The sequence below is a fragment of the Coffea arabica genome, chromosome 6c, assembly GCF_036785885.1.
Source record: "Coffea arabica cultivar ET-39 chromosome 6c, Coffea Arabica ET-39 HiFi, whole genome shotgun sequence".
In the NCBI taxonomy this organism is placed as follows: Eukaryota; Viridiplantae; Streptophyta; class Magnoliopsida; order Gentianales; family Rubiaceae; genus Coffea; species Coffea arabica.
Genome location: NC_092320.1, coordinates 47,704,647 through 47,712,172, shown reverse-complemented (window position 1 = coordinate 47,712,172; position 7,526 = coordinate 47,704,647). Strand labels below are relative to the sequence as shown.

At 38.0% G+C, this 7,526-nt stretch overlaps 1 long non-coding RNA gene across 1 annotated transcript; it reads left to right on the top strand.

Annotated features, from left to right (window-relative positions):
- Nucleotides 1-671: 671 nt before the first annotated feature.
- Nucleotides 672-7,324, top strand: LOC140008078 (uncharacterized). The gene is made up of 3 exons (XR_011815491.1): nucleotides 672-875; nucleotides 3,045-3,124; nucleotides 7,141-7,324. It is a non-coding gene; the product is annotated as an uncharacterized lncRNA (long non-coding RNA).
- The last annotated feature ends 202 nt before the right edge of the window (nucleotides 7,325-7,526 follow it).

Genomic DNA, 7,526 nt, shown 5'->3' with positions numbered 1-7,526 from the left:
ATCCAAGCACCATAGGTGGGTGACACTTGTCACCACCAAATGTGAGGACTCGCAAAATTTACTTATTTAATCTCCTATTTCTAGCTTATTTAATTATTTATTTGGCATTTTACTCCGAATATTATTTTCTAAGCTCTTGAGACCTAATTACATGGAAATATAGTTTCATTATATTTTTAAAATGACTTGTTTCAAAAATTAATTTCCGGAAGCTCGTTTAGTGAAAATAGTGAACACGTCTTTGGAAATCTTGACTGATTGAGAGTACAATAGGTTTGAAATATTGGATACATGTACAATGGACCTAAAATAGGCATTTTAATGTTTAAATACTCAAGTGATGGTTAGTAGTACGGTCGTTATAAGAATTTCTCGAAGGTTTCGCGTTATAGCGATAAAATTGACGGTACACGTTTCCACACGCGTGACTTTATTTGAGGGACTTTAGACCCTTATTTTGGGATAATTAAGAGTGAATATTATCTACATGAATATAAATGCATTAGAGGTTTAGTGCACTGGTGAACCAAACGCGCGAGAAATCGAGCCTTAATCGCGCCAAACGGCTCCTAATGTGAGTTGACTAATGGGTGATTTGAGGCCACAAGTTAATGTCTTCTCTTGGAAGCTTAGAAATCTGATCACTCTCTCTCTCTTGCTCCCTCATCTGGCCGAACAACAAGCAAGAAAAACAGCTCAAGAGTTCTTCAAATTCCTCCATCAAATCTTCACCAAATCTTCTCTAATTCACTTCAAATTTCACCCACACTTAGTATAACACTTGAGGAGTATTTTGAGCTGCAAAAGGGAGCTGAAAAGTCACGGTTTTCTGGAGCAAAGAGTGACCAAAATTTCTGATCTAGTCATCCAAGAAGGTAGCAAATCATCCAACTCATAGATCTTAGTTTTTGTAAGATACATTGCACATATAAGGTTATATAATCATGTGGGTAGTCTTGTTTATGGTATAAAATGTGAAAATGGGCTCTATGAACTCCCACTCTTGGGTTGTTGCTGATTTGATGATTGATGGTGGATATATTGTTGGTTTAGTGGTTAAAATGATGGATTAATGGTGTGTAATTGATAGAAACTTCGTTGGGTGCAAGAAGCAAAAGTGACCGTTTTACCCCTGCCTTGTCCGACCATTTTTGTGCAAACCTTTGAAGCTCTAATGACTTGATTATATTTTTTACATGTTAGTGTGAGTGTGTACAAAATTTCATTGAAAAATAACATGATTTGGTTGGTCAAATGAGTTGATTTCCAAAGTTAGCAAAACTGGAAAATGAATCCCGTATTGCCCAGGCAGTCATTTTGTATCGGCCATAACTCATTCTTCCGATGTCAAAATTAAGTGCCGTTTGTGGCACTGGAAACTAGACATTCCCAGATTTCCATTGGTACCAAATTCATGTTCTGGTTCCACTTGAGGGAGTCACACCATTCGATTGAAAATCACTGTCCTGTTTCGTTTCTCTCCAGGAGACAGGACAGGACTTGTATCTTGATGCTCAAAAACGAGCTGTTTGTGGATAGAATTTCAAAATGGTTTCTTCTGATAAAATTCAGCTTTATGAGAGAAATTTCGAACGCCATCAACCAAGCTCAATTCCAAGTTGAATTGAGTGAGTTGTGGCCATATTTCGAAACTGATGCAGTGAGTAAAAATCCTCTTTTGACTAGTTGAATGGCCTAGCTTGATTTGGGACTTGTTGTTTTGGAAACTTTGTTGTCCAACATCTACCAAACTTTATATTAGATGTTCCTTGGACTTTGTTTTACAAATAAACCAGATTTGGGTTGGTTGCATTGGACAAAATGTTTAAAAAGAAAGAAGAGCTAGAAGACAGTTTTGCCTTGGGAAATTTCTTGAACTTTGATGGTTTAGTTAACTACCTTCTCGTGTGAATTTTCAAATGAAATTTGATAGAGGAGTGGTCCTCATATGGAGGTTTAATTGTGCAAAATTTGGTGATATTCTAAGACCATTTTGATATGCAAATGATGCCCCGAAATTGATCTTCGAATCTGGAAAACTTTTCCTTTTCTCTTAGCCGATTAGCCAATCTTGACTTGGGACTTGTCATTCGAAATTCTTGGTATAAATCACCTACCAAATACAGCTTGGATGTTTCTTAGACATTATCTACGCAAATGAACCATATTTGAGAGGTTTTTAGTGGCCAAATGTTTGAGAAAAGGAAAACAAAGGTACGAGGCAGATTGCCTTGGAAATTCTTGAAAACTTCAACAGTTTTGTTAATTGACTCATCGTGCTAGATTTTGCTTGAAAATTTGCAGAGGAATAACCCCTATATGGTAGTGTAATACTGCTAAATTTGGTGCCATTCCAAGTCCGTTTCAGTGTTCAACCAACGTCCCAAAGTTCATGTTTAAATCTGGAAATTCTTGATCGAGGAGGAAATTTTAGCCAACTTTGAGCTGCTATATCTTGGCGCTCAAAACTTTGATTCTTGTTCCGTTTGTTTTGTTTTAAACTTTGATTGTAGCTCTAATTGAGTTCTAAATTTCGGAGGCTAGTTCGTATTGTGTGAATTTTACTGGATTTTCAAAGTTGGTCAAAAACCAACCCCGAAACTGTCATAATGGTCCCAAGCAGCAACTCTAAGTCAATTTTTGAATATCTTCCGTTTGGAATCATGGAAAAGTATCTTCTAGGAACTTTTAGTGCTTATGAAGAAGTTTCCAACGGTATCAAGCTTTCTAATTATAGACCTACATAGTCCAAGATACGATTTTTCTAAATTGACACCCAAAGCTGAAATTTGTCAATTTCTTAGAAAATGAGATTTTGGAAACTTGCCTTCTTTTCTCGATACCGATTGAACATTTTGAACTCGATTTCATGGAAAATGTTAGTCTCTCTCTTTAGACTTTAAAACTTTACTCTTGAACCTCGATTTACGAGTAATTGAGGTTCATTTTCATAAGATTTCCTTAGATTGCAGTAGCGTACAATCTTCCTCGATAATTAGAGATTCGTAGTGATATTGAGTGGTACTTGATTATTGTTTACTCAGGCACTCGAGGGAATCTCCAAGAGGAACTCGGAGCGGACACCTAAACGCTTGTTTGAAAACTACTCGCTTGTTTTGACTAGGTGAGTGTTCCATATAGGAATACGTAATTGAATAAGTCTAGGACACGCTTATTTCATGATTATTAAGTGTTAAGTGCTATGTGTTAAGTATTTACCATACTCATACCTATTTAAGGAATGTATACTTGCATTGTATATCTACATGAATTGGTTAAATGATTAACCATATCAAATGACCATATGAACTCGATGCATGCTTAACTTGCTAGATTGTTTACTTAGCCTACTTGATTTTGAGAAATGGAGTTGAGTGTGCACTTTATCGCACTCGTTCTCTTCTGAGATGAATAACTCATGCTTGGAAATGCTCGAATAACATGACTTGGTATGTTAAGGTTGCATATGTCGTTGGAGTGAATCTCCTCGACTCTCACATGGTAAAAATGGGATAACGGCCAATGATGGCCTATTCATATGACAAATGCCTGTCAGTTAACCGTCACTACTTAACCGTTAACCGTGAACCGTTTACCAACCACATGACTACTTTATTACTTGACTATTTGCTCACATGATTTCCAATCTACATGACTATTCGATATCCGTGAATTACATGCTCCCATGAAATCAACTTGTATTGCTTACGTGCTTACGTGCTAAGTATCTACTTGATTATCATGAATCACATGTTGTATGAAGCTGTCCATCATTATTAGGCGAGTGTGTACTTTACCTCACTCGACCTACTCAAATGATGAATTTTACCTTTTGTCGAATTACTTGGTTACCTATGCATGTTGTAAGCTCTAAGCTGAACTTGGGCCCTGCTCTTGGTTACTGACCTACTCGAGCCAGGACTGGGTTCGGTCGGGTAGGTTGGAACCTGTAACAGCCCCACCTCTCCCTAAGGCGAACCAAAAGGGTTCAGCGGGCCGCCTGCCCAGCTCTCGCCGGGACTTAGTCGTTCACTACATTCCTCAAACAGATTACAATATAAATCTCAAAAATTACATCAAATTCTCCAATGATTACATATTACAAATGCAACGGAAACTGATTCCAATCGTGGAACGTATACTTACATCCATATCAATTTCAAATATTTATACAAGACCAACTCGTACATAAAATAGATCCAAACTTAAACTGTACACGATATAAGCCATCCAGTCACGTGAATAAGCACTCCAAGCTTTTCTTCGCCTTGAGCCCTATGGGGGGGAAATAAAACATTTTTGGGGTGAGCTAGAAGCTCAGCGTGTAACCATTAAAATCAGTAATCAAATCAGTTTCACAGTCGTTCATTTCAGTGATGTCATGATTCTAAGATCAAATGTACATTTATTGCTCTCGTGAGCCAGTGAAATCGTTGTACTTAAACACCCAACGCTCCAAACAAACATTTAACAGTAAACAGTCAGAGGGGGAGCCATTTGCTCCAGATGAACAGTACACAGAGGTGGAGGCGTTGGTGTTCAGCACACGAATTCCAAGTACTCATTTAAGCCAAAATATGTCATGGGCCACATGCAAGCACTCATGATATGCAATCAAGTAAATAGTGCAAGAAACGGTTCATAAGTAACTTTGGAAACAGTTTAGGGTCACTCACCTCCATGGCTCAGAAACCATCCATCATATATCATTGCCTTGCTCAAATCCAAGTCTTAGATCACAAACTCAATGCAATCAAACCCTTTAAAACTTCGAACAGCACTTCCCCTAAATTTGCTTACTTTCCCAGCCATCATGGCTTCATTATATCTTCAGCCAGTCCCAAAGGTACACATACAACAACAAGTTCATCCAATAGCCATTCAGCAAGTTCCAAGTAGTACAAAGACAAGTCAAGCTAGGAAAAAGTCTGGAAATGAAAGTTAAGCTCAAAACCAGAAAAATAGCTTTTGACATCCTTTTGCGGTAATGGCACCAAAGGCACTACCATTGTCGGATGAAGGTGCAAGACCCATCGTTTCGAAGCTAAGAGATAGGGCTACAATATTACAGAAGGTCACTCAACCCAGTTTCGAGTGTAACTAGGTCAAAAATGCAAGAAACGACACCAGAATCACAAAAACAGATTCATAGAACGCATTCTACCGGAAACATCATAACTCAGGCTCTCCAAGTCCAAATCCAGAAATTCCAAAACCAGCTGATAGCTAAGAAACAGGGCTAAATTTCATCAGAAGGCCTCAACAACTAATTCGGAAGCAATCCTGACCAAAACAACCAATTACAGGAGCAATTCTTACATTCGGGTAAAACCAGAACAGCAATAGTAATTTCGACTTTTCTCAAGCTACGCTACTCCGATTGACCTGAAATTTTGTAGACACCTCTAAAATATCATTCCCTATAACTTTCATGAAGACCACTCAGTCCAGTTCTCACCCTAACTAGGTCAAATTTTCCAAAACAACTCCAGATTTTCCAGTTCGAAATTCACTGCAGAAATCAACTAGTAGTCTTGCTTTATTCACTCATATCTCAGCACACACAACTCCAATTTAGGTACTTCCAAAGCCATTTGAAAGCTAAGATACAGGGATAGAATTCTTAAGAATACATCAACAACTAAATCAGTAGTATTCCCAGTCAAACTAACCAATTACCAAAGCTGATTATCAGTTTCGGACAGAAACAGGGTAGCAGGGGTATTTCGGTCTTTTCACAGGATACCGAGCTCAGATTGAGCTGAAAATTTACAGGTAACTATAAAACATCATTATCTACAACTTTTATGTTTTGTGCTAAGGCCAATTCGGCCTCTAACCTGGTCAAACAGAAACGGGCAGAACTGAACCATAAGAAATCTCAATTCTGGAATTTTCTCAACAACCATAGAAATCACCAAATCTTCCACACAAACCCACAAAAGTGATATATAAACCATCATTAAGCCTTATTAGCATCTTACAACATCAAAAACAACATTTTCTACCCAATTGCTATAAGCTTTTACAAGAGTTCAAGGCTGCTTTACCTTCCAAAGGTGGGTTTACAAGGCTGCACTTCAAGAACCAAGTTCATTAGCTTTCTTTTGCTCTAACTCCCAAGCTTGTTGGATGGGTTGCATAAAACCAGAATTTTTTGTTGTTCTTTCTCTTATTTTCTCTTGGTTTTTCTCCCCTCTTTTCTCCCTAGAGCTGGCTGAAATTCTCCTTGTTGTTTTGGCCTTTGGTCTTGCTAAGAAGATATTAACTAAGTCCCTTGGTCAAAGTCCACTACCTTTTTTATTAGCCAATGAAAATTAAGCTTAGGAATATCATGGAACCTTTAGGAAGTCTAGCAACTTGTAATCAACCAAAGTCACACTATGACCCAAACTTCTTTTAATCTTTACAATTAACTCCAATGAGTTGTCAAAAATATACCACATTTACCGCACTAGCGGGTCCCACGTCCATAATACACTTCAAACTTAACGTGGACTAACTTGTATCAAGGAAATGATTTGAAAACTATATTTCCTTATAAAAATGTATAAGAAATGAATATATTGAAGAAAGGTACAAAATTATAGACAAGGAAACAAAATAACGTCTAGAAAATATATTAAAAAAAAATTTTCGGATTCTCATACTCATACTTTTCGGGGCGTCACAGAACCCTGGGCCACCGTTTCGGTATACTCGAGTATTACCACTGGAGGGATAAGGCGATGGCCAGACCGTACCGTGGGGATCCGGAAGTCATAAGGTGCAGATGACCGACAGAGTTCCACTGGAACACCGTATCCTACAGTATATGTTTACCTGGTATCATGATAATTGTTTCATGCTAAAATGACAATATGAAATCCTGAGCTATGCCTGTAATAAGCTCCAATCACTCGTGAACTATATATGCCAATGTCTTGAACCATAATAACTGTCTCATGATAAATGTCTCATACCATGATAATGTCTCAAATTACCCGTACAATGATTATCACCTCATGATAACATGCCATTGTGTAACCTTGAACCATGCATATGATATGCCCAATCTACTTGATTTATTTGAACTGTTAGAGTGTCTTGAAACCTCATTGGGCTGTGTAGCTCATCCCACGTTGTGGTTTTCTTTTACAGGGTTCGAGACCAAGGGTGCTCGTGAGTAGTACTAGATTGCTTTCTTTTGAAGATTTTAAGTTATATTATAACGGATGGCTATTGTACCCTTTTCCGTTGGATTGTATTTAAGCTTGAAAGCTGTATAATTGTAAGTGTGAGATATTTGAAGTACTTTAATTATGTATTGAAGTTACTTAAGGTATTTCGGGCTTTTAAATGATGGATTGTAGTGAGTCCTGGCGAGAGTTGGGCAGGCGTCCCGCGGATACCCTTTGGTTCGCCTTAGGGAGAAGTGGGGGCGTCACACCAAAGCCATGCAAATTTCTCTCTCTTTCCCTTGCATTTTTGGCCACAAATTTCAGCCATATGAATGAGGATGAGGAGGGGATATTTTTGCAAAAATA